Below are 27896 nucleotides of genomic sequence, written 5' to 3'. Positions count from 1 at the left end.
ACATCTGGTCCCTGGGCTGAGACTGTTGACCTCAGTATCTCTCTATGACCTCCCCCTGTGGCTTGGACCTCTCCCAGGCTGAGTTTTGAGTGGGTGTCTCCCAGGAGGAAATATTGGAAGGTAAGCATTCCAAGTGAGCCAGAGGGTGCACGCCTATTATGATCTAGTCCCAGGAGACCACATATCAGCTCTTCCAGCATTCCCCATCGGCAAGCCCAGCCGGGGTGCACAGGGAGGGGACATGGACCCCACCTCCTGATGTTTTAGAACCACTCCGTATGACATTCTTAAGTTTTTATTTTTTAGTTTTCAACTAGGATATGAAAGTTTCCTTGTCAAGACAACCGGATTTCCTCTGATGTGGCAGAGTGAGTGGCTCCAATTCCTTGTGATGCATAGGGCACTTTGTGGTTAATAATCTGCTGTTCATTAGAATGATCTGTCGTCTCTATAATAGTAAATGGACTGGAACCACAGATAATTTACTGCCTTAATTTAGTTGCTAGCATTAGGCTTATTTTAAAGTATTTTCTCTCCATTTGGACTAAATGTCTTTTATCTAAGCTTATCTTCAATGTCAATAAGCTTAGCATTCCTCAACAGCTGGAGGCCCAGATATTATATATCTCCCCTTCTATTAATCTTCTGTAAGTTGATCTTTATAGCCATCTAATCCATTCATCACCTCAAGCTGTCCTTTCCACACTTGCATGGTCTTCCATTTAGCTAAACCAAACTCTATTTCTTCATCAAGACTAAAGTTCTTTGTCATTTTCACAGTTTACAGAGTTCTTTCTTAGAGCTGGTTTGAAGTGTCAGATTGTCCACAAAGAATAAATGGGTCCTCATAACGTTCTTCATTATGTTTGATCTGGACACATTACTAGAGATTTTCGGTAAAAATTATTTCCCAAAAGAATCAGAAGATCTGAGTGTCCCCCAAATATTTCATTCTGCAAGAAGACCTGCAGTTTGACAGTTCTCCCATGGGCAGAACCAGACACCACATTTCATTTGTTCATCTCAATCCACAAAAGCCTTAGATTCAATATTGCATTATGGCTACATTGTGGCTAATTGATACAAAGTACATCAAAAGTTTTTTAAAAAAAAATCGGTATAATCCATATTACTAGGGAGGGAAGGAAAAGAGAGTTACAAATGAGGGAACAAAAGTGGTAGAAAAGGTCAAGGAAAAGGGCAAGGTTGATTCTCTTCAGAACAAGGTCACTGAAATTCAGAACCACAATACAGCAAGTAACTGCACTTCCCATTTAGGGGATGAGAATATACAGCAGAGAATATACAGGTGAAGATACAAAATCAGAGAGTCATCATCGGGGCACTCAAACGCCCCTCACAGAAGCAGGTCTCCTCGCTTCCAGGGAAGGGCTGGCAGGTGAGCAGGTTTGGGTCACCTGGGCTAGCCACTGGGCTGGCTACAGGACATGGAAATCCTGGCCTGGGCCAAACCCTTTGGGAGGACAAACTATTTTCTGTGTGCATATTACATGAAGTGTTGTTTGTACCAGTACCAGGTCAGGCAATGGACAAGACATTACAGGAAACGCTGAGACTTGATAACAATTCCAGCTCTCAGTACATAGTCTAGAGAGGTCGATACAACCCACACAGCAATAAACAGCTCTCATCACAATCAACAGCTCGAATCAGGAATGCAGGGCAGGCCCAGGGTCTCAGACTGGAGAGAACATCCTCTGCCTGAGGTGGTCAGGGACAGATTCACAAGAGGAGATAAGGCATAGGGAGGCGGGAGAGGGAATGTCATGTTCCACTAACTGAGACCAGTTCAACTGGGGTGAGGGGACAGAGAAGGAACCCTTCCCCTCAGCATCCTAAGGATGATTTCCTGGATCCATGGCAGTGGGGAAACTCATAGTGTCTGGAAGTCCCACTGAGGCTGGCAGTATGCATCTGTACCCATTTTCTCTTCTGCACATTCTGCTTCTAGTGCAGCAGAAAGCAGGTATGGGCGCTGTTTGTCTGCTTAAAGTAAGGCTGTAACTCCTTTGGAGCAGTCGGCCCTCTGGGCTTTAGACACTGTGGTCTCCCATGTAGGGGGTACCAGCAGTATGAATGCTCCAAGCACCTTGCCAGCCTTTCTGTATCGGGCACTATACACCTATAAACACCTCTGGCAGCCCCAATACACAGGTTTGATCCACAATCCCACTTTTTCCTAATGAGGTAACTGAAGCACAGAGATGCCAAGTAATTCAGCCAAGGTCACACAGCTGGCAAGAGGTATGGGATTGAAAGCCAGGTGGTGTGAGTCCAGAGCCTGCCTCTTGGCCACTCTGCCTTGCCACCTCTTAACGCTGCCCTCAAAGCCACTTACTAACAGCCAGCCTCGGCTCTGCCACTAGAGGAGTTCAGGGAAACTGACTGTCCAGGGGTCCCTTGCCACAGCCAGAACCTCTTCATCCTCTTTAGATGCTCTTCTAAGGTGTGCCTGAGCATCCCTTTCCATCTCACCTGCGCAAGACTTTAATATAGAATAAAGCTACCGCGATAACTTCCCTCTTTGCTGTGCTCAGGCCTCAGGACTCCAGGCAAACCAATGGCAAATACAGCTTTTCTGGTGGGGGCCAGACCCAGCAGAGCCTTCAGGAGCCGGCCCATAGGACTCCAAGGGGATGCAGGGGACACTTCAGCCCACCTCTGTAGTTTGTAACCTGCACTAGGGTTAAGGCATTTTGTGTGAATTGAATGGAAACCCTTATAATTCAGATCAAAGTTCTTTGCATGCGTTTTTCTGAAAGGATAGGCTTCAATCAAAATTTTCAAGAGGGCAGGGACAGAGTAATGAGTGTTGGGCCCATGATGGATCACATTCTCTAGTTGTGCAGTCCCTAGGTGACTGCAGGCCAGCAACAGGTTTGCAGGACTTTTGTCCACAAGTAGCTTTGGACAAAATTCAGGCCCAACGAAAGTTAAGCAGCACAGTCAAAGTGCTAAACACGGACCTGGAAAATGGCTGTTCAATGAATAGCTATCAGCTGCTCAGTGATAATCAGAGGGCATCGGGAATTATTCTTAATTTTGTAAAGTGGCATTATAATATTGTAATTATGTTTTTTTAAAGTCCTTAGCCTCTTGGATGGGGAAGGGAAGGAGTAAGATGAAAGAACGGAAAATATTGACAATCTTTGAAGCTCAGCAATTGTGCATTCATTGCACTATTCTACCTTTAATTTTTTAAATTCCATAATAAGAAGTTTTTAAAATAAAAATAAATCAAAGCTACTCTTTATACCAAGATGCAAATGTCTGAGTCAAGCACATGACTGGGAAGCTTACTTCTCCCAGAAAAAAAAAAAAAAAAAGCCTAAGGGTCCCCTCACAGGCCCAGGCAGGATGGCATGTGCTTGTCCCATTCCCGGCCTCGACCCATCCCCACGGGGGCATCGGCCCAGGACAGAACAGGTAGCATCTAGGTCCTCCTCTTAAAGGGCTCAGACCCGGCAATCTCCTCTCAGCCTGCCACTCGGTAGCCCTGCGTCCTCGGGCATTTCACCTCCCAGGTCTCAGTTTCGCTGCTCATAAAATGGTTGGACCATCTGGAGGCGAGGTGTGCGGGTGCGTGGAAGGAGGAAGGTGAGGATGCTTCCCACGGGTGGCCAGGTGAAGCCGGGAGTCGAGCATTTTCCTAAGATTGCTCGCTGCCGCGGGCGTGGGTGGTGAGCATCACGATTAAGAATGAACACACACACGCACACATACACCTCCTTCCTCCTTCCCTTCCTCTTCCTCTCACCCCTCCCCCCGGGGGGCGGTACCCTGGTCTCGCGGGGGAGGTTTTGGGGCGGAGGACCGGGGAGGACTGCGCCCAGGAGGGTGGCTGGCCGCAGGAGGAGGGTTTGGGTTCGGGCCGCTGCAGCTGGGTGGCCGGCGCCGCGGCGGCCCCTCCCCCGCTTTCCCTGGCCGCCGCCCCCTCCTCCCTCCGTCCTCCTCCTTCTCTCCCTCCTCCCTGTCCCCCACCCTCCTCCCGGGCCCCGGCAGCTGCGGCTCGGGGAGCAGCCGGCGGCGCCGCGACCGCGCAGCCTTTGTCTCAGGCCGCCGGGCGCGCGGGGCCCAGCGCAGCCGTAAGTGACCGGTGGCCGGGCCGCGGGGGTCTCGGCGGGGAGCGGGCCGGGGGTCGCGGGCACTCCCTGCAGTGGGGGCCGGGCCGGCAAGATCCTCCCGCCGCTCGCCTCCCGGGATGCTCGGGCGGTGCCGGCGCGCGGGGGCGCGAGGGAAGCGGAGCGGGGCCACAGCCGAGGAGCGCGCGGGGCGCAGAGAGGGGCGCGGGGCCCGCCGGGCCGCGGGGCCGGGGTAGGGGGTGCGGGCTCGCGGGGTGCCGCAGCCTGGCGCCCACAGACGTGCGGCTTGGGTGCAAATCCTGTTTCTCTGGGCAGAGGCCACGCGGGGACGGAGGAGGCAGAGAGAACGGGCAGTGATGGAGAAACGGGAGAGGAGCCGGCCAAGCGCCACCGTCACCACCATCACCAACCACCACCACCATCACTGACCGTCGCCCATCCCAGCTCCCCTGCCTCACCTCCCATCTCATATCCCTGTGCAGTGCCAACTTTATCAGATCATCTCCTTTTCACTGGGTACGACTTTGGAAAAGCGACAGAGTGCGCCAAATTAGGAATAAGTACATCCGCTGTGGGACATTTATCTTCCCGTTTCCATTTCGCCACCTCAATTTTCCCATCAGGAAAGGGGGCACAGCGGCACTTCATTTCTCCTAATCACACTGAGATGGCTGGGTTGCTTCCAGTTTGTCCAGTCCTGTACTGGACGGTTATATATGCTTGGTGATGATGATGATAAAATAATATCTTCATTAAGTTGGACAATTGGGAGTTTTCAAACTTACTCTCCTTTGACTTCTGAGTGTCGAAATGCCAGTAGCAAATAGAAACGTAAGGAAAGTGAAAGGTTCACTAACACAATACCAAGAATAGATGCAAAACAGGTACTTTTGTAGGGACATCACCCAAGACAGCTGCAGGCAATGCTTCTCATCTGCAGTGTGGAAAGCATCCCCTCAGTGCCAAGTGGCTTTGGGAGCGCCTCAATCTGGATGTACAGTTTCCCTTGGGGTTTTCACCCTATCTAAGGAATGCTTTCATTGCTGTTTTTTAAAATTGGCTTTCACCAGGCCCCAAGGACGGCTGACCAGTCAGAACAAATACAGCAACAGAGCCCCGGGGCTGTTGGTAAGCCCAGCACCAGAAGGCAGGGAACCTTCTTAGAAGTAAAACTTCCAAAAAACAAGCTCTTAAACCCTCCGCCTTTTCCTCCGTTGGTTAGAAAACGAATCTTGAACTTCTGTGTTTTATGTTCTAGTCTAATAAAAGACAGCTAGACAAGCCTACGTTTCTTGACAAGCTGGGAAAATCTTCCCGAAGTCAGGGAGCAGGGCTCCTTTTTTTTATTTTTTTCTTTTTCTGAGTTGGAGATAGCCTCTCACTCTGCCTCCCAGGCTGGAGTGCAGCGGCGTGATCTCTTATCACCGCAACCTCCACCTCCCAGGTTACAGCGATTCTCCTGCCTCAGCCTCCTGAGTAGCTGGGATAACCCGCGTGGGCCACCATGCCTAGAAAATTTTTGTATTTTTAGTAGAGACGGGGTTTTACCATGATGGCCAGGATGGTCTTGAACTCCTGACCTCGGATGATCCACTTGCCCCAGCCTCCCAAAGTGCACAGGCGTGAGCCACCACGCCTGACCGTGGCTCCTTTTTAATAGGGCTATGGAGTCACCCACCTGGTGTTTTTTGCCCTGTGTCCTGTTTTTACAATTCAAGAAGGAAAGTGATCATATTAAAAATAATGTGAACCCAGCTGAGCTGCAATTGTCATTACCATAGTTTAAGACTTCTCAAATGTCGAAGTATAATTATACGTCATTAACTCAGACTTCTCTAATTTGTGAAGTAGAGTTTTAAAATAGGGTAAATAATTTTGTGGAGAATGACGCTGAAATCATTCTGAGGACCTGAAGTTTAAGTAAGGCACAGTAAGTCTAAAACAATGATATTTTCAGAACAAAGTCTTAAAGAATTACTTTGCTATGTTTTGAATTACGGATCTTTGGGAAATAATTAGCATCTCAAGGACACTTCAGGCCAGTGATAGTGTTTTAGTCTTTGCGGTCTGCTATCACAAAATGCCTCAGACTGGGTGATTTCCAAACAAGAGAAAGGTATTGCTCACAGTTCTAGAGTCTGCCAAATCCAGGGTCCAGGTGCTGTGGCTTCTGGGTGCTGTGGCTTCAGTGTCTGGTGAAGGCCAGCTCTCTGCTTCATACATGGTGCCTTCTATGTATTCTCACAAGGTACATGGGGCACACAGGCTCCCTGGGGCCTCTTTTATAAGGGCACTAATTTCATTCATGACAGTGGGCATTTGGGAGCTAATCTCCTAAAGTCCCACCTCTTGATACAGTCGCATTGGGGATTAGGTTTCAGCATATGAATCTGTGAGATTACCAACATTCAGACTGAGTTCTAATGTTATATCCAACACACATTGTTTTAGCCCATACAAATTGTTATAGCCTATACTAATTCTATGTTAATTTAAAAACCATTCATTTGCTTTTATTGAGATACGATTTACATACATAAAATGCACTACTCTTCAGTGGACAGCTTGATGAATTTTTGCCTATGTATCCTCTGGTGAAACCTCTATCAGCAGTAAGTTACAGACTATTTTCCATAGGTCTAGGGGATCCCCTCATGCCTTTTCTCATCAGTACCTCTCAACAGAGCCCCTATCCCCTCAGTGGAGCCACTACTAGACTTCTATCAACATAGAAAAATGATTTCTTTTAAAATAATTTCTAGGTAATTTCTTTTACATTTTACTCTGTTAAATGCAATTGGCCTATTCCTTAAATGAAATTGGCCTGTTCCATTTATGACCAAATCCAGGGCTGAGCCCAGTGCTATGTAGACACGAGACCATATAGATATGAGTCATGGCGTTATTGGCACATAAGGCAAAAAAAAAATTCAACAAGCAGAGGCAATACCCTGTATGCAGATACCGAGGGTTAGGGGAACCCCTGAGAATCTGGGTCTAACCCAGTTTTGTTTTGTTTGTGGGGAAAAGGGAAGGCTTTTTGAAGGATGTGAATTTTAAGTTGAAAATGGAAAATTGAGTAGAAGTGATCCAGCTAAAACGTGGTAGGGGGAAAACGAAAGTCTACGCTAGGTGGAAGAAACATCTTGAATTCCAGCCTCAGAAATAAGAGAGCACTGAATGTTTGAAGAACAAAACTCAGTTGAAGATGATTGGAGTATAGGGCTGTGGGAGAAACGTGAAAATAATGCTGAAGAGGCCATAGGGACCCTTTCAGAATGACACGAAGGCCCTGTTGAGGGGTGGGGCTTGGCTCTGAGAACTAGGAGAGTTCTAGAACCGGCTTGTGTGGTAGGCATGGCAGGAGGAGACTTGAGGATTCAGCCAGCGGCTGTGGGGTTGGGAGATTACAGGAGGCACAGGTGGGAGGCCAGGTGGGCATTCAGGTGAGAGACAGTGGTGACCTGGACTAGGCAGTGGCAACAGGAATGGGGAGACATGAGTGAAATTGAAAGAGAATTATGGGGTAAAATGAACACAAGTTGATGTTTGCCAGGTGAAAATTCAAGGAAAGCCCTTAGGTTTCTTGGGTCTTACAAAATGGATGGATAATGGTACCCTTGAAAGATGAGGGAAGAATCTTGTGTATATAATCTCCTTCCTTGGTATGTTTCTTTCTGTGTGTACTTAGTTTCACTTGCAAGTTAGTGTGTGATGCATTCAGGTAGAAATATCTGCTGGGGAGTTGTAACCCACACTGAGCACGCTCCATAGGCCAGGCATGCTCTGTCACTTGGGAGGCAGTCACAAGCAAGATGATGAAAACCCTGCCCTTTTGAAACACAGGTGAGAGCTTCAGTCTGAGAACCCACCAGGTTTAAGGTGTGACAGAAGGCTTCAGAGTGAATGAGATGGCTCAGTCAGATTTCAGTGAAAGGGCAGTAGCCCAGGATAAAACCCCAAGGAACGCTAAGAGACTAAGAAGGAACAGAGGAGAGGAGATGGGAAGGAAAGCAAGAGAAGCCGGGCTTCGCAGGTCTAAGGAGTGATCCCTAGTGTCATACACAACTGCGAAGTTAAGGGAGATGAGGACTAGAGATGGTCTGTTGCAACAGTTCTCAAAGTGGGGTCCCAGGACCAGCAGTGGCACTGGGAGCTTGTTACGAATGCGGATTCTTAAGATCCACTCCAAACCTGGTGATTTGGAAGCTCTGAGGGAAGGGCCCAGCAATCTGTGTTTTCACAGGGTTTCCAGGTGATCCTGATGAGTGCTAATGTTTGAGCACCACAGCTTTACTGTGTTAATTGATAAGTCATCTGTGATGTGGAAACTTGGTGAAAGTAACTTCATAAAATTTACAGGCTGCTTGGGCAAATTTTAAAAATGTTTCAACAGTTAATGTTTTATTGTATTTGTTAAGAACTTGCAAATGGTTTATTATGTTTTGCATGTTTGGTTTTTTTTCTTTGGTTACCCGTTGATATTTGATCCATATTTTTTTTCCATCTGTTCTGATTTTTGAAGTTTCATTCCTATCTCCTTTGAAACACATCACTTTACAGAGTCTCAATATGTTAGGGCACTTGCATCATTGACATTGGTTCACTGCCCAAAACAGAGTGCAATCATGAAGATAAGTGTGTCTTAACTCTGAATGGCAACCTGAGAAAACACCTAGATGGTTAAATTAGCTCTTCCAAAAAGTTCCAAGACCCTATTAGGGATACAGTTCTAATTATCTGAACTTGTTACCCATGTGAAGTAATTGGAAGTGTGCCCTTTTCATCTCAAATGCTCCAACAACATAACCGTAATTATTGTACCTCTAATGCACTTAGAAAGGAAAGAACTCTTACTACCTAGGCCTTTTCCTGGTCTTTTGTTGCAAGCCTCCCAGGTACTTTATTGTGTTTGACAGGAAGAATTCGAGCATACTGTTTTGTTTTGCTGTCATCAGGGAAAACCTATGGTAAATGAGAAGACAGTGATGCAGATACTACCCTTATAGCTATCCCTGTTTACTGAAAACTTTGCTTTTTATATGAATAAAAACTGATAAGTAGTTCCAATACTTTGTACAGTAACAAGCACAAAGAAGGACCACAAATGTTGAGTGAATGGATGGATGGATGAGTGGGTGGATAGATGAAAGAATCAGTGGGTGAATAGGAAGATAAATGGATATATATAGATACACATGTAGAGGGCAGACAAAAGAATGGATATATGGATGGATGACTGGGTGGATAGATCAATAAATGGGTGGGTGGATGGATGGAAGGGTAGATGGATGCATCACTGGATAGATGGATGGGTGATGGATGTGCAAATAGATGGGGAGGTGGAAGAGTGAATGGATAAAAGATGGTATGAGAAACTTCTACCTAAAGAGGCAAAAGCAGTCTTTTTTAAAAAAAAATTATTCTACCTGAGGAAGGTACAGTACAGTGAGCTGAACCGAGCTGAAGACTTGAATGGCTTAGTGACATTGTCCCTTATTCTTTTGTGTGTGTGTGTGTGTGTGTGTGTGTGTGTGTGTGTGTGTGTGTGATGCATTTTTTATTGTCTTAAACATCTTTTTATATATTTATTGTATATTTGTGCTTTTTCCTTATGAATTGCTTGTATAGCATTCTTTTTTTTTTACACGTATGAACCCCAAAAATCTGAGACAGGTCTTAGATTTTTTAGGGCATTTATTTTGCCAAGTTTGAGGATCCCCGCACCCGTGATGTATCCTCATGAGGTCCTGCATTGTCCCTTATTCTAATGTGATCTTGTTCAAATTCTCTAACACCTCTGAGCCCCTTATGTGAAAGGATAGTATCACCCACCCAACCTGCTGCCAGGTTTGCGGTCAGGACCAAATTGTAAAATGGCCGTGAATGTGCTGTTAAAATTGTAAAGTGCTATAGGAATGTAAATACTTCTTGTTATACGTGGTTAGATACTGGACTGTCGTGTGGGGTTGCTTCAAATATGCTAGGACTGCACTTCTGCTCTGCTTTGGGGATGGCTCATTCATTCGTGCACACACATTTGTCATTGGTAAGCTTATGTATCCAAGAGAGGGGTGCATAAAAGTAATCTGAAGTTACTTGCTACTGAGAATATATCACGAGTGATTTATTTTTCAAGTCAAGGGCAAGCCAGTGGCACACAATGAGCCCCTCCTCCTGTTCCTCTGCTGGTGCTAATGATCCTTAGAGGTAGACCAGCTTATCTCTTCATTATTTACAAGGTGCTCTCACAAACCTTTTCAGTGCACACAGATCCTGTTAAGTGGGTGTTGCCGCTGCCACTTTACAGATGAGGAAGAAGGAGAAGCATTCCCCACTGAGACCACCGAGCCAAGACTCCAACTCAGGTGCTCTGGCGAGTCCAGTTCTCTTTTCACCTGAGAACTTCTTAGTTATGAAGCTCCCAGGAAAACATGTATCCTATTTCAGAGGTGTCAGCCTATTGATCTCATTTGTGTGTTGATTCTTTTGAAGACTCATCAAATGGGTGGAAATGGGATTGGAATTCCCAAGTGGCCGGTAAAAGGCACATAATCCGCACCACACCCAAAGGAAGGTGACTACCTGCATGTGCTTTTGATCCTGACATAAGCACGGGAGCTTCCAACTCAAGATCAAGCTCAAGTTGAATGTTTGCAAAGCAAAAGTGAGCTCTGATGGAGCTAGCACAGCCCCTGAGCCTCTGGATGCATTCGGGCTATATCCTTGCATCGGGTACATAAAAAATGTAAAGGCAGTGGGACTTATAGCAAGGCATTAGTGGATATTCTCAAGGTTGCAAGTTATAATCAGTCCCAATAAAACTGATCTTTGGGCCAATTCACACGAAGAAAATATACGCATCCTTTCACTAACAGTTTATTCATACATCTTACAAGCATTTATGGAATGTTTACTGTATACAAAAAAAAACATATGTTTTATAGGTTTTTTTCCAATTATCTTTTTTTCATCCCTTAACCTTTCATGAAAAAAGAACTGAGATGGAAATTAGGCAACAAAGAAAAAGGAGTTTTAAAACTGTAGGAATATTGATGAGAACATCCTTTTGACTTTCATATTATTACTGGCCTCAGACACTCAACCCTATTTCAAAATTGTTTCACAGCTCTAGGGACTTTTGTGAGAGCTTCTTTCTTTATGTCATGGAAGTCTTTATAAAGCCTGGTGCTTGAAATTTTGTTTGGAAGATGACAAATCGTTGTGTATTTTTGGAGACAAAAGGCTTTGTGATTGCTCTTCAAACCAGGCCACACACACTATGTAGGAGATCGTCTTTAGTCAGGGGGAATGGGTCAAGGAAAGTGGAACTTGGCAACAGACAGAAGCTCCCAGAAAAATCATGTCCTTGAGTGCAAAGAGTGCCGATCTGCACTGAAGGCCTGAGGAAGCCTCTTATGCTGGTTGGTTCCTAGTTTGCCATTTTCCTCTCTGCGCCTCAGTGTCCTATCTGTAAAACGGAGATTGCAGTAGACACTTGTAGGGATATTGTAGGGGGTCGGCCAGCACTTACATTGAAGACCTCCTGTGTACCATGTGACACATTTCTCTGGCGTTATATGATTTAATCCTTATAACGTCCTATGAGAGAGGTACTATTATTAGTCCCATTTTACAGATGAGGAAACTAAGTACGTGCAGCCCTATTGAGTGTCTGGAGCAGAGTAGAAAATTTAGCATCTATAAGCGCTAAATTCAGTTTTCCCCAGTCAATGAAGACAATCAATCGTACCTGCTCTACCACTGGGCAGTAGACTTGTGAGGACGTTCAAGTAAAATGTGGACTATGAAAGCACTGTGATGGGAACGTGCTCTAGAGACATATATAGCTCCAGATGTCAGACTGATGGGGCCACGGACTGCACCCACTACTGGACTGGACTGGCCACCAAGGGGGGGGCACTGATAGCCCCAACAGGAAGGAAGAGGTACCCAGGAAAAGGGGTGTTCCATGCTCATGTCCCTGTTCCCAGCTCTGCTTCCCACTCCTACATCCATCACCACCTCAATATCCTCCTACTACCATCTGGAAACCTGACTTGGCGTAACTCTGTGAAGCAAGACCTTTGACTCCTGACTGTCTTTCAGGGGACGAGGAAGGTCAAAGTCTGGGAAAGAAAGACTGTTATCTTTGAGGAGCAATTTACTTCTTTGTGGTGTCTCTGTTTCCCTTGGATGTAATGGTATATACCTTGCTTCTTTTTGTTTGTTTGTTTTGTTTTTTTGAGACCGGAATCTCATTCTGTCAGCAGGCTAGTGTGCAGTGGTGCGATCTCAGGTCACTGCAACCTCTAACTCTCTGGTTCAAGCGATTCTCCCGCCTCAGCCTCCCAAGTAGCTGGGACTATAGGCACACACCACCACGCCCAGCTGATTTTTGTATTTTTAGTAGAGACGGGGTTTTACCATGTTGGCCAGGATGATCTCGATCTCCTGACCTCGTGATTTGCCCACCTTGGCCTCCCAAAGTGCTGGGATTACAGGCTTGAGCCACTGTGCCCACCACCTTGCTTCTTTAGAGAAGACATCTGACTTCATTGCTACTTCCTGCAGTTGCCCACCTGGTCTGGCGCCTGGCTTTTTGTCCCCCATTGCTCTTTCCAAAGTAGTACATGTTCTCCTCATAGGCAGAATAGGATTGACACATCCACCCCCTTCAGGTTAGCCTCAGCTCCTAGTGGTGTCAGGGGCATTTTATTGGGCAGTTATTGGACAAAGGAGGAAGGAGGAAGAAACTTGACTCCATCCTCTAGGACTGGCTTTCTGGAATTGAAAAGCAGATGACAGTCAGCAGGGATTAGTGGAAGAAATGAGCTCACCCTTTCTCCAGTGACATCAGCCTCTCCCTTTCTACAGGAAGAAGAGAAGAGAGAGGTGTATAGATGACTTTGACTGCGACTGTGTTTATGTCCAACACACTGGGGAAAAAATGGTGCACATTTGTGTCAAGCTGAACCGGGGTTACACATCCACAAGCTGGAATCTGGTTCCGAGTTATACCATGAGGACTTTTGGCTTATTTTTTGGGGAAGCTTATGTGCCCTCAGTAGAAAGACTGTTGACTCTGCCTAAATTTCTTCCATGTAGTACAGGACAATGAAATGTATGGCAGGTACAGTGGCTCACGCCTGTAATCCCAGCACTCTGGGAGGCTGAGGTGCTTGAATCACTTAAGGTCAGGAGTTTGAGACCAGCCAGGGTAACATGGTGAAACACCATCTCTACTAAAAATACAAAAATTATCCAGGTGTGATGGTATGTGCCTATAATCCCAGCTACTCAGAGGCTGAGGCAGAAGAATTGCTTCAACCGAGGAGGCAGAGGCTACAGTGAGCCAAGATGGCACCACTGCACTCCAGCCTGGGTGACAGAGCGAGACTCTGTCTCAAAGAAAAATAAAAAAGAAAGGACTATGAAACGTAAATATTCATTATTTATTTGATATTCTTATTTTAGTAACAAATAGAATCTAACAGCATTGAAATCAATTAAAATTAAAACAATCAGCCTTATCAATACTTAAAGAAAATCTTAATTTGTGCATTTGCTAATTTTTCTTCTCTTCTACATCAAACAAGCAAAATGGATACAACAAAAAATGTTTACTGCTGGTTGCTGTTGACATCAAATAGCCATGACATGCAGTGAAAAGACAGACAGCAGCTTAATCTCACAGAAACGCTGTCTCTACTTCAGCAGGTTTTGTCTAACAGTCTATTTGCCATGCAGAAAACATTCTAGTTTTCTAGAAACTGCCTTATGCAATTTCCCAGAGACAACATGGTGGGTGGGAAAGAATATTGCACATGAGAGGGGAAACTTTGCTTTTGTTGTGACTCCACTTCTATCTAAGCTTCTGACATTTGCAGGTCCTTTAACCTCTCTGAATCTCACTTTCCTCTTTTGTGGAATGGGTGGGTAAGGTGCGTGACCGCCAGGGTCCCACCCAGCTCTGCAGTGCTATGATTCCATGATTGTATTCATTTGTGTGCTGTTTCTCATCTCTTTTCTCTTACGTTCTGAACTCAGCATCCATTAACTATATGCTGTTACCATAATTACCCAATCACTGAACCCTGCATGTGGAGACTAAAGTCACTACTGTTGATGTTAAACTGTTTCATTATTTTGGAGGGAGGGCGGGAGAGCGTGCTATGCATGAAGCTCTAATTATAGTAATATAGTGCATTAGATTATAGCTCTCTTTAGCCCTATTTTATTCATGATCATAGCCCAGGCAATCCAAGCCAAGATTTTTCTTTCCATGCTTACGTTGACCACATTTCACACATCCAACAAGAGGCAAGTTCTCCTGAATGAAAAAGATGGACTGAGACTGTGAGCCTCAGTTTATGGAGGGTCAGCGAATGGGAGGGCAGGGGCTGTACCCACCCCACATGACACTCATGAGTGAGACACACTTTCGGGTGCTGGCCTGGTCGCTGGTCCTCTGCATCTTTGGCTCAGGGCCTGTGAGGACTGTGCACTTCCAATGTATGAAGCTTCCACTGAGACTCCACCTGGTGCCAGAGATCCATCAGAGAGGTGGCCTTCTCGAATAGAATATTTTCTTAGAGATCTCTGCAAAAGAAATATTAGTCAGATATTAAAAATTCAACTTTGTCTAGGAGAGGAATGCAAAATTCCACAAATATTTAACATGTAGCAAAAGCCTTAAGAGAAATTTCATGCATACAGAGACTGATTTGGGGTGTTCCTCCAGATTATCGCTAGTATTGCTGTACTTTTCAGGGCCCTTTGGTGGAAAATATTGCAAATGGTAATTGCTAACATTTACTGAGTATAATGAACTGTTCTAAGCATTTTTATGTGAGTCTCTTAAGGTACTCTAATTATCCACATTTTGTGGATAAGTTAAGTAAGCTAAGTCATTTGTCCAAAGTTTGCACAGCTGGTAAGATGTAAACCCTAGCAGCCCCTCTCTTCCCCCACTCCTCATGATGCCACTTACTCCCCTTATAGGGAAAGCACCTTTAGCCACGGAGGGTGTACTGTCTATATTGCAGACTTCTCATAAATCTAAGAAGGGAAGGGAGCTTTGCTCTAGAGCACCCACCCCCAATTGCTTCAGAGACATACATAGTGGACTTGTCTCTAAACCCTCCTTTTCTGGACCTTCAGAGAATCCTAGGGCAGAATAGAATTTCCTGGAACTGGTGCACCTTCTAGAAGTAAACAGATGCTTCCACACTATACCTCCTACTCACAAGCAGCCAGCCCAGCCTTGCAGGCCATTGATAGGCCTGCTTCCCTTATAGGCCACTGAGCCAAGAAGGCATGATTCTATGCAAGGGAAGAGACCCTGCCAGAACCATAGATTGTGTCTTGTAACTATGACATGGATTATAAGGCAGATGTAAGCAAAAATCTATGGTTGTGGATGGGGAGGAAGAACCAGTTTTGACTTAGCTAATCAAAGAAGGTTTCTTTGAGCCAGACAAGAGCACAAGTGAAGGCCTGGAATGAAAATGCACAGTGTGTGTCCAAGCTCTGGAAGTGGATCACTTTATGCGAGAGCAGGGGAGGATAAGGCTGTAAACAGGGAGGTGAACCATTAATGGCTTTGAACCCCAAGTAGGAGTTTGAATTTTACTAGGTAGCCAGTAATGAGATGGTAAAAGTTACGGAGGTCATGTTGTGTACCTTGAATATACACAATGAAATTTATTTTAAAAACAAAACTTATGAAGGGAAGCAAGGGATAAAATTTGTGCTTAAGGAAATAAACCTGGTCATAATCTGTAGATCAGGAGAAACTAGAAAAAAGGGAGAGGTTGTCAGTTTAGGGAGTAGTTAGGAAGCCATTGAAATGATGTAAGTGAGAAATAACAAGTTTCCAAACAGGGAAAAAGCACAGAACTTAGAAAGAAGCATACTTTCAACTTAGGGAGTATTGAGGAAGTGAAATCTTCAGATATTGTTCCAATGTTAAAAACTGAAGCAGATATAACTTCTAAAGCAAGGAGAAAGATAGTTCAACTAAAATAAATATGTTTTTTTTTTTTTTTCCTCCATGGTTGTCCTTATTTTTCCTGCTAAGTCAAACTAAAATCTCTGGACATTGTGTGTAAGATGAATATAAGAAGACTCTGAAAAGGGAAGGAAGAAGACAGATAGACCCACTAGGGATCTCAGGACTTGAAGCATAGCATGACAGTGAGTTCCTTGAGTTCTTTCCTACCTTTTGAACTCCAGAATTTCATAACATGTTGAGCAGGAAGATCCAGCTACTGATCCCACATGAGGATTTCCACTGCTTGGAGGATAGCAAGAAGCACAGCAAGGTCAACCACCAGAAGGAGGCACCTACAAACCTTGGCGCACTGCATCTGCCATGAGTTCAGAGTGGCCAAGGAGGACTCCCACTCAAGGCACTGATTGGAACAATGCTCAACTTACAAAAGAAGAAAAGATGTAACAAGAGAGCATCTGTAGTGTGTGCTGGTCTCCCATAGCCAGCAGGTTCCTCCTGATAGCTGATGTGGGCAATAGGGGGAACACACAGCCATCTCTTGCTGCAGGCAAAGACCCCATTCTCTCCTACTGGGGACAAATATAATCTTGGGGCTGGCCAGGTACCATATGATATATGTGTAAGCTGTACAAGGAAGCTTACTGCATAATCAGAGCAAGAAAATATTTTCTTCTAATAAATAAAAAGAATCTTTGGCTAAACAACAGCTTAGCACCCAGCTTTCATATGGCAGAAATCTCCAGGCCCAGGGCAGTAATTAGACAATCTCAGGGCAGGGTGATAGGTTGCATAATAGCTTCTTCTCCAACATAACTTAATCCCCCAAATGTCCAGGCCTCAATTGAAACCACTCATCATACAAATAATTGGAAAAAATCTCAACTTGAATGAAAAAAATTAAGCAACAGATGTCAACACCAACATGGTATATTAGAAGTATCTGACAAGGGTTTTAAAGCAGCAATTATATACCCTAAGCATCACAAACATGCATGAAAAAAATGGAAAATCTCAGTGAAAAAAATAGACAATATAAAGAATTAAGTGGACATTTTAGAACTGCAAGTAAAATAAAAATCTCAAAGGATGACCTTGAGAGCAGAATGGAAGGGAGAGAAGAAAAAAATCACTGAATTTGAAGATTGAAAAATAGAAACTACCCAATCTGAATAATAGAGAGAAAGTAGACTGAAAAAAAGAAAAAGAAAAGAACAAAACCTCATGGGCTGGGGGACTATATTAAAAAAAAAAAAAAAAAAAAAAAAAAAAAAAAAAAAAAAAAAAAAAAAAGCTCCAACATTTATGTCATTGGAGTCCAGGAAGAAAAGGATTAAAAGGGCAGGGCTAAAAAAATACTCAAGTAAGTAATGGTTGAAAATTTCCCACATTTGACCAAAGAGATAAACCTTTTGTCAAGAAAATGAGCAAACCCCAAATAAGTTAAACCAAAAGAAAACATGCAAAGACACATCGTCATTAAATTCCTGAAAACTAAATGCAAAGAAAAACTCCAGAATGCCACCAGAGAAAAGTGATGCCTTGCCTATTGGGGAGTGGGGTTGGGGGATTTACAATTTGAATGAGAGCAGGCTTCTCATCGGAAACCATGGAGCCAAAAGAAAGTGACAAAGTATGTTTCAAGTCTTGACACAAAAGAGCTGTCAACCTAGAATTGTATATCCAGTGAAAAATCTCATTAATAAAAGGAAAATCAAGACCTTTTCAGATGAAGGAAAATCATATAATTTGCAGATGTACTATAAAATAATAGAATATAGAACTACCCTAGAGAATGGCTAAAAGGATTTCTCTAAAAAGAAAGAGAAATTTAAAAAGAAGGAATCAGAGAATAACATGAAAGAAGGAAAAATGTGGTAAGCAAAAAATATAGGGAAATAAATATGCTTACCTTCTTTATTTGACTTTTCTAAATTATATTTGATGATGGAAATAAAAATGATAACATGATCTAATGTAGTTCTCAAAGTATGTAGAAGAAATATTGAAGACAATTACATTACACGTGAGCAAGAGTATAGGGAAGTAAGTTTCTACAGTCACTAAAATTGGTACAATGTCAACATGAGTTGAATATGATATGTTGTACATCTGTAATGTAATGTCTTCAGCAATGACTATACAAAGAAGTATACAAAGAGATACATTTAAAGACACTATAGAATATTTAAAATGTTCAACTAGTCCATGAGAAGGAAAACAAAAACAGAGGAACAGAAAAACAAACAACAGAGAGAACAAATAGGAAAAAGCAAAATGGTAGACTTAATCCCTAGCATTGTAATAATTACATTAAATATAAATGGTCTAAGTATGCCAAATAAAAGATTCCACAAAGTGGATTAATAAACATGATTCTTCTATAAGTTGCCTATAAGAAACCCACTTCAAATATAACAAATATAAGTAGATTAAAAATAAAATGATGGGAAAAGTTATACCATGGTAATATTTTAAAAAGGAGAAACTGCTATATTAGTATCAGAAAAGGTGGAATGCAGAGCAAAGACTATTCCTAGGGACATAGGGACATTACATTATAATAAAAGAGTCAATATTCCAAGAAAATATAGCAATCCTAAATGTGCATACACCAAACAACAGAGTGTATAAATGTAAAGCAAATACCGATAGAGCTGAACAAAAACTAATAGAGAAATAGACAAATTCACAATCATAGTTGGAGCTTTTAACACTGTCTCAACAACAGATAAAATAACTAGAAAGAATATCAATAAGAATATAGAGCTTAAAAACACCACCAATCGTGGACTCTAATATATTTATAAAACAGTCCATCCAACAGCAGCAAAATACACATTCTTTTCAAGCACTCATGAACATGTACTAAGGTAAATTACACCTGGGTTATAAAATAAACCTCAACAAATTTAAAGGAACTGAAATCATACAATGTGGTATTCTCTGACCACAACGAAATCAAACTAGAAATCAATAACGAAAGATAACAGGAAAATCTTTAAATACTTGGAAACAAAACAGCACACTTCTGAGTAATTCATGGTTCAATAAGGAAGCCTCAAGGAAAATAAAAATAGATATAGATATAAATTAAATGAAAATGAAAATACAGCATATCAAAATTTGTGGGACACATTTAAACCAATACTTAGAGGGAAATTTATAGCATTAAATGTTTACTTCAGAAAATTTGGAAAAATCTCAAATCAGTGATCTAAGCCCCCACTTCAAAACTAAAAAATAAGAGAGCAAAATAAACTAAAAGCAAGCAGAAGGAAGAGAATTATAAAGATACAATCAGAAATCTGTGAATTAGAGACAGACACAGTGACTCATGCCTGTCCTCCCAGCATTTTGGGAAGGTGAGGCAGGACAATTACTTGAGCCCAGGACTTCAAGGCTGCATTGAGCTATGATCCCGCCGCTGCTCTCTAGCCTAGACAAGAGAGATTTCATCTTAAAAAAATAATAATATAGCCGGGCGCGGTGGCTCAAGCCTGTAATCCCAGCACTTTGGGAGGCTAAGGCGGGTGGATCACGAGGTCAAGAGATCGAGCCCATCCTGGTCAACATGGTGAAACCCCGTCTCTACTGAAGATACAAAAAAATTAGCTGGGCATGGTGGCACGTGCCTGTAATCTCAGCTACTCAGGAGGCTGAGGCAGGAGAATTGCCTGAGCCCAGGAGGCGGAGGTTGCGGTGAGCCGAGATCGCGCCATTGCACTCCAGCCTGGGTAACAAGAGCGAAACTCCGTCTCAAAAATAATAATAATAATAATAATAATAAATAATTTAAAAATAAAAAATAAATCTGTGAATTAGGAAACAAAAGGAGAGCAAATTAATGAAACTAGAAGGTGGTTCTTCAAAAAGTTTTTTTTTTAATGACAAACCTTTAGCAGGATGGACAAAAGTGAAGACAGAAATTTTCTTATCAGGAATGAATAGTGTATCACTACAGATCACACAGACATAAAAGGGATAATAAAAGAATGTTATGAGCAACCCTATACGCATAAATTAAACAACTTAGGTGAAATGAACCAGTTACTTAAAAAGCACAAAGTACCACAAATGCCCCAATATGAAATTGATCATTTGAATAGACCTACAATTTTTAAGAAAATTGAATTCCTAATTTAAAATCTCTTGAAAAAGAAATCTTCAGGCCAAGATGCTTTCACTGTCGAATTCTACTAAAAGTTTAAAAAGAATTGGCACCAGTTCTACCCAATGCCTTCTAGAAAGCAGAAGAGGACAGAATGCTTTCCAATTTTTTTAATGAAGCCATTATTGTCCTATATCTCAACCAGACGATATTAACCAATACAAAACAGAAACTTAAAACACTATGAATATAGTTGCAAATTTCTTTATAAATCATTAGCAAACAGAATTCAGCAATATATAAAAAGAATGATGCATCATAACTTAGGGGGGTTTATTCCAGGTATGCAAAGCTAGTTAAATATATGAAAACTAATCAATGTAATCTGCTCTATTAACAAACTAAAAAAGAAAACCCGCAGAATCATATCAATTGATGCAGAAAAAGCATTTGACAAAATCCAGTATCCATTCATAATTGAAACTATCAGAAAACAAGAAATAGAGGAATATTTCCTCAACTTGACAAAGAAATCTACAAAAATCCTAAAGCTGACATAAATGGTGAAAGACTGAATGTTTTCTAAGCTCAAAGACAAGGATGTCCACTGTCATCACTTCCATTCAGCATATTACTGGGAGTTCAAGCCAGTGTAATAAGGTAAGCAAGGGAGATACGAAGCACTCAGATGGAGAATTACATGATTGTCTATGAAGAACATCCCAAAGAATCTCTAAAAACTCTTCCAGAACTATGTGACATTATAGTATAGATTAATTTACAAAATAAATTATATTTACAAAAATGATTCACAAAAATAAATTATACTTCTGTATAGAGGCCATAAATACTTGGAAACTAAAATACAATACTATTCGTAGTAACTAAAAAATTAAAATAGATGTAAAAATTTTTCAAACGTTTAAAAATGCTGAAAATTGCAAAACATTGATGTAAGGAATCAAAGAAAATCTAAACAAATAAAAAAAATATGCAATGTTCATGGATTGGAATACTCAACATAGTGAAGACAGTAATTCTGTTCAAATTGATATGCATGTTTAATGCAATTTCTATCAAAATCCCAGGAAGATTTTTCTTGTGGATATAAACAAGACTTTCCTAAAATTTACTTTAAAAGGCAAAGGATCTAGAGTAGTTAAAGCAATTTTGTTTTTTTAAAAAAGATAAAATGGAATTAATTTGTCTACTGAACATGAAGGTTTATTATATGGCTACAGTATTAAAACCTACATAGTATTGGTGGGACATAGACACCTGAATCAATAGAAAAAAAAAACCCACATAATTATGGCAACTGATTCCAAAATCAAACACAAAGGTCCCAAAGCAATTCAATGGAAGGATCCTCTTTCCAACAAACGGTGCTGGAGCAATTGGACATCCACAAGGAGAAAAAATAACCTTGATTTAAACCTTTCACTTTGTACAAATGTTAACTTAATATAGATCATCAATTACAATGTGAAACATAAAACTATAAAACTTTGGCCAGGTGCAGTGGTTCACGCCTATAATCTCAGCACTTTGGGAGGCTGAGTGAGGAAGGTGGATCCGAGGTCAGGTGTTCAAGACCAGCCTGACCAACATGGTGAAACTCCGTCTCTATTAAAAATACAAAAATTAGCCAGGCATGGTGGCACACAACAGTAATCCCAGCCACACAGGAGGCTGAGGCAGGAAAATCGCTTTAAGCTGGGAGGTGGAGGTTGCAGTGAGCCAAGATCAAGCCACTGCACTCCAGCCTGGGCGACTTAGTGAGACTCCATCTCAAAAAAACAAAAAAAACAATAAAACGTTTAGAAGAAAGTATAGGCTGGGTGAAGAGATCTCAGAGATCTTGAAAGCATACACTTGAAAGCATAATCCACAAAAGAAAAAAAAATCAAAAATTAGACTTCATCAAAATTTAAAATATTTGTTTTGTAAAGACCTTGTTAAAAGGACGAACAGACAAGCAATAGACTGGGAGAAAATATTTGCAACCCTCATGTCTGACAGGGGATTCTTACGTAGAATATATCAAGAACTCTCCAAAGTCAATAGAAAAAAAACAAATAATCTAATATTAAAATAGCCTAAATACATGAAGAGGCATGTCACTGAAGAAGATATACGGAGGGCAAATAAGCAGATGAAAAGATATCATCATCAACCATCAGGAAAATGCAAATTGAGACCACAATGAGATGCCATCATACACTTATCAAAGCACATAAATAAAATGTACTGACAATAGCAAATACTGGCAAGGATGTGAAGAAACATCTCATACATTGCTGGTGGGAATTTAAAATGTTACACTCATTTTTGGAAAATCATCTGACAGTTTCTCAATAAAAAAAAAAGACAACAAGAAACTAAACATACGCTTACATTGTAACCCAACTACCTCATGCCCGGGCATTTGTCCCAGAGTAAGGAAAACATACGTGCACACAAATGCCTTATGTACACCATTGTTCATAGCAGCTTTGCAACAACCAAAAACTGGAAACATATTATACCAGATAAATGGTTAAACAAACTGTGGTATATCCATAACATGAAATATGGCATTTCAGATAAACATTGAATAATTGTTTAGTACAGATATGTTCTAATTATTTTATGAGACATACATGTCATTTATCTTAAATTCAAATTTAACTGTACTTCCTGTATTTGTACGTGTTAACTCTACTAATTCTAGTTTTTGTTCATCTGAACTGACATAGTTCCCCTTCTCTAAACCATGGGCAACTGGTTTGCATCTCTCAGGTCGCTGATGCAGCTAAAATGAGTGGACCAGGAGTATGCTCTGCAGTGGCATGGAGCCAAAACTCCCGGTCACACATCATTCTGACTCCAGCTTACCAGCTGTGATCAGGGCAAATCACCTAACACCTCTAGGCCTCAGTTTCCTCATCTGTTAAATGAGGGGAAGAAGGGAGGTTAAACGAGTCCTTCCACATGAAAACTCACTGGAACTGCAGAGTGCAATACACGTGATAGTATGTCATTCTGTGAGATTAGCCTGCTGCTGTGGGCCCAATAGAAAAGGGGCTTTGGCGTCTGAAGCAGCCTGACATAGCCCTGAGATAGCTGGATTGGCTTCATGCTTTTCTTGATCAAGAGAACTTGTGAAAGTCTGTTGCCATATTGTTATTATCAGTCAGCAATTGTCACAATAATGCTGTGTAACCAACAAGCCTAGAACACAGTGGCTGACAACAGCAGACATTTATTCTCATGCTCATGGATCTGCAGGTACACTGTGGTTCAGCTGACCTAGGAAGAGTTCAGATGTGAGACTTTTCTTTATGCTATGGATCAGCAGGGCCTGACCTCTGACTTCAGGCTGGGTTTGGATCTGCCACCCCTATGTTCATCTGGGTGCCAGACTGAGGGCTGCAGCTACCCAGGGCACATGTTTGCAAGGTAGATCTCTGCAGCTTGTTTCAGCTTGCGTCTGCTAACATTCCCTTGCAGTGTAAGCAACAAGTAATACGTAGGGTGGGAAAATCTGTCCCACCCACAGCAGATGAGGGTGAGAAGTGAATATTTGCTCAACTAGAACCCAGTCGTGATGTGATTTGGGCTTTAGTTTAGGTCAAACTTCGGTTCAGGATGCTTGGAACAGTCTAATCCAACCCACTCAGATTGATGGTAAAATTATCTTGGCCTCTTCATCAAATCTCAGGCTGCAGTGAGCTAAGCCTGATTCCCCAGGATGGCTCAAAGCTAGAACGATTTTCAGATTCTCCTTGCACTGGCATTGCCTACTTCCTAGAAGATGGCCTGGCCTTGAGGCAGCTTCCTGCAGCTATGCTCAGGATGGTCACCTACCTGATGTTTTCTTCATGGTGCAGAACATCTTTTATCTGCCTCTCCAAGTCCCATCCCCACTCCCACCTCCCACCATTTTGCCACTTCTTACCCTTCTGAGTCGTGTGGACTCATCTGCTTGGATTTGAAGAATCACTAAATAACTAGCAGAAGATTTTAGTAGATTGGAGAGTGAGGTTGGGTATTTGTTCCCCATAGGGTAACTCTGGTCTGACTGTGGGGTAGCCTTGAACTGACTGCAGGGTAGCCTTGGACTGACTGTGGGGTAGCCTTGGACTGACTGTGGGGTAGCTTTGAGCTGACTGTGGAGTAGCCTTGAACTGACTGTGGGGTAGCCTTGGGCTTAATGTGGGGTAGCCTTGGACTTACTGTGGAGTAGTCTTGGACTGACTGTGGGATAGCCTTGGGCTGTCTGTGGTTGGGCTGACTGTGGGGTAGCCTTGGGCTGACTGTGGTTGGGCTGACTGTGGGGTAGCCTTGGGCTGACTGTGAGGTAGCCTTGGACTGACTGTGGTTGGGCTGACTGTGTGGTAGCCTTTGACTGACTATGAGGTAGCCTTGGGCTGTCTGTGGGTGGGCTGACTGTGAGGTAGCCCTGGACTGACTGTGATTGGTCTGACTGTGGGGTAGCCTTGGGCTGACTGTGGGGTAGCCTTGGACTGACTGTGTCCCTCCACCAAAGTCACTGCTCCTCTCATGACAGCCTTTCTTACCATTTCCTCTTCCCAAGTTCCAGAATCACCCTTCCTTTAGCCATACAACTTGTGTTGGTTGCAGCTCCACTGTTACTAGAGTGGATTTCTGAAGTACTCCCCAGGCGATTTTGCTGTAGCCAGTCCACATCTCCATAAAAAGCTCCTTTATTAAACCCTCTTCAAGGCAAGGCAAGGTTGCTCACGCCTATAATCCTACACTTTGGGAGGCCAAGAAGAGACACCAGGAATTTGAAGCCACCCTGGGCAACATAGCAAGACCCTGTCTCTACAAAAAATTTAAAAATTGCTGGGCTTAGTGGCATGCTCTGGAGGTTGAGGCAGGAGAATCACTTGAGCCTGAGACTGAGACTGAGACTGTAGCGAGCTGTGATCATACCACTGCCCTCCAGCCTGAGCAACAGAGTGAGATCCTGTCTCTCTTTCCTGCTGAGACCTTGACTGATTGACACAACCTTAGATTTCACATTTGTCCTTAGAACATAAAGAAAGGGACCCTGATATATAGGCCTTTTATGACTATATTCCAATTCTATATTTTATACATATATATATATGTGTGTGTGTGTATAATTGTTCTTAGTTTCCCCTAGCATGATAACTCCATGAAGAAGCCAGAGGTACATAAATTTTGCCCAGTTTCAATTCACATTCATTACTATAACCCCAGTGCCCGAGAAAGCACTGGCATACAAGAGAAGTTCAACAAATATTTAAATAATTCTTGAATTGCTGAAGATAAGTGAACATCACTCTCACACAGGGCTTGTTTGCCTTTGTTTGACATAGAAAATAATGCTGTGTTCTTTATTGCAGGAAAGGCTAAAATAAGTAACTAGGGGAGCACTATTGCTGACTTGGAGATGTTTCTAAATTGTGGTAAAATAGACCTAACATAAAATTTGCCATCTTAACCATTTTTAAGTGTTCAATTGAGTGGTACTTTCATGCGGTTAGGCAACCATCACCACCGTCTATATCCAGAACTTTTTCATCTTCCAAAACTAAAACGCTGTCCCCATTAAACACTCACTCCCCATTCCCCCTCCACCATGCGCTGGCACCACTATTCTCCTCTCTGCTGCTATGAATTTAACTACTCTGGAAACTTCATTTATATGGAATCATACACTACCTTTACCTTTGTGACAGGCTTCTTTCACTCAGCGTAATGTCCTCAAAATTCGACCATGTTATAGCATGTGCCAGAATTTTCTTCCTTTTTAAGACTGAATAATATTCCATGGCATGAATATCCCATATTTGGCTTATCCACTTACCAACTGATGGACATTTTGGCCGCTTCCATCTTTCACTGTCTGTGAATAATACTGCCATGAACATGGGTGCACAGGGAGATATTGGAAAACATGCCTGCTTTCAATTCTTTGGGGTATACGCCTACAAGTGGAAATGTTGGATCTTTGGTAGTGCTATGTGGAACTTGTTGAGGAACTGCCACCCTGCTATCCACAGCAGTGTATCATTTTATATTCCTACCAGCAATGCGCAAGGGTTGCAGTTTCTTCACATCCTCGCAATACTTTTTATTTTCTGCATTTTTCAAACAGTAATCACCCTAATAGGCCTGAGGGGTGTCTCATAGTGGTTTTGATTTGTGTCCCCCTAATGATTAATGATGTTTAATGTATTTTGTGTACTCATTAGCCACTTGTACACCTTCTTCAGACAAATGTCTAATCAAGTCCTCTGCCTGTTTTTAATTGCATTGCTTGTTGTTGTTATTGATTGCAGAAGTTCTTTATATATTCCAAGTAGTCATCCCATGTTGGATATATGCCTTGCAAATATTTTCCATGCTTTGCATTTTTACTTTATCTTATTATTTTTAATTTATTATTATTATTTTTGAGTCAGAGTCCCACTCTGTTGCCCAGGCTGGAGTGCAGTGGTACCATCTTGGCTCACTGCAACCTCCACCTCCCAGGCTCAAGTGATTCTCCTGCTTCAGCCTCCTGAGTAGCTGGGAGGTGCCCACTAATTTTTTTTTTTTTTTTTTTTTTTTTGGTATTTCTGATGGACCATGTTAGCCAGGCTGGTCTCAAACTCCTGACCTCAGGTGATCCACCTGCCTTGGCCTCCCAGAGAGCTGGGATTACAGGCATGAGTCACCACACCTGGCCACCTTTTCACTTTGTTGATGGTGTCTTTGTATGCACACAGAGTTTTAATTTCGATGAAGTCCAATCTGTCTTTTCTTTTATTGACTTTATCAGATTTGGAGATTCTTTGGGGCATCATTACAGTGTGAAAATACAGTATAATTTCCTCCCAGAGACCCTACTCCTGGGTGGCCCCCACTCAGAACCCATCATACACCCAGCAGAGCAAGTGAGGCACAGTGTCATATAAATTCTGTTTATTATTCTGTTTTCCACCAGACTGGAAGCTCCCAGATGCAGAGAATCCCACTTTCCTGTCCATCAAGGGGCCTGGCAAGGGGCCTGACACAGCATAGAGTGGGACTGTGTAAATGGTGAGAAGTAAATGAAGGGGTAACTGAATAAATGGCCCCAGGAAGGAAGAAATTGGCCTCTCAGCAGGGCTGCCGAGCTTCAGCCCTGCTTGTTTGCAAATCTCTTTCCTTCTTTCTTTCCTCTTTGTCCTGGGAGGTGGCTTTTCAGTGGGACCTGGCTTTTATATAATTGTTTGTGCGTAACAATACTGCTCTATGGCTCTCAGGCAGTGGCCTAATTTTCCTCCTTTAATAAAAGGTACTTGCCTTCTGTGGGAAATCAGTGATTTACTGAGTGACCAAGGACCGTTTCTGTCCATAATAGAAACCAGTATAGATAAGCTAGCTGCTGAAGGTGAGGACAGAACATGACCAGCTACTTCTGAATAGGAAATTAATTTCATACCCTGGTGTGTCCTTGCTTATCTGGAGTTAAGTTCACCATGATGCTCTCCCTCAGATGGCTGGCCTCAGGACAGCCAGTCCAGACACCTTCTGAGTGAACTTTGTGTATATAGCTCCCTAATGAGCCCCCAATAGGAAATCAAAATTGGGAGCATTCATTCCACAATAAAAGAAAATCTACTGAATAGAGCATGAATGGTTGTTAATTATCCTTTCCTAATTTTTC

The 27896-nt window shown here is 42.5% G+C and overlaps 1 protein-coding gene across 1 annotated transcript in view; it reads left to right on the top strand.

Annotated features, from left to right (window-relative positions):
• Window positions 1-3840: 3840 nt before the first annotated feature.
• The window catches only part of GPR45 (G protein-coupled receptor 45), a 91362-nt gene continuing 67306 nt past the window's right edge, over window positions 3841-27896 (top strand). Inside the window, exon 1 of the mRNA XM_074400490.1 lies at window positions 3841-4106. The gene's annotated coding sequence lies outside the window, so the exon portion shown is untranslated. The remainder of the gene's footprint in view (window positions 4107-27896) is intronic.

The sequence above is a fragment of the Saimiri boliviensis genome, chromosome 1 (genome assembly GCF_048565385.1).
Source record: "Saimiri boliviensis isolate mSaiBol1 chromosome 1, mSaiBol1.pri, whole genome shotgun sequence".
Lineage (NCBI taxonomy): Eukaryota > Metazoa > Chordata > Mammalia > Primates > Cebidae > Saimiri > Saimiri boliviensis.
The sequence above is the reverse complement of the archived record's forward strand: the minus strand, read 5'-3'. Positions and strand labels throughout refer to the sequence as shown.